We start from the raw sequence: 274 nt of genomic DNA, 5'->3' as shown, positions 1-274 counted from the left end.
ATTTGATATATGTTTAAAGGACGCAGTATTTCCGGAACATTTTCAAAAGTTCAGTTGAAAAAGTTCTATTTTTTATACAATGTTTCAAAGTTTGAACCCCCCCTATATAAGGGGAAATTGTCTAATTTTAAAAAAAGGTATGTCAAATGGAAGATGTACTTATAATGTATCATAAGAAACGCTTCGATGCAAATCAGTAGATAGTGTTTAATTTTAAAAAATTGATGGATAATTGCAAAAGCAACATCAACTTCTATTAAAAAAAAATACAAAA

This window comes from Daktulosphaira vitifoliae, unplaced genomic scaffold, assembly GCF_025091365.1.
Source record: "Daktulosphaira vitifoliae isolate Bord-2020 unplaced genomic scaffold, ASM2509136v1 Scaffold_5, whole genome shotgun sequence".
Taxonomy (NCBI): Eukaryota; Metazoa; Arthropoda; class Insecta; order Hemiptera; family Phylloxeridae; genus Daktulosphaira; species Daktulosphaira vitifoliae.
The sequence above is the reverse complement of the archived record's forward strand: the minus strand, read 5'-3'. Positions refer to the sequence as shown.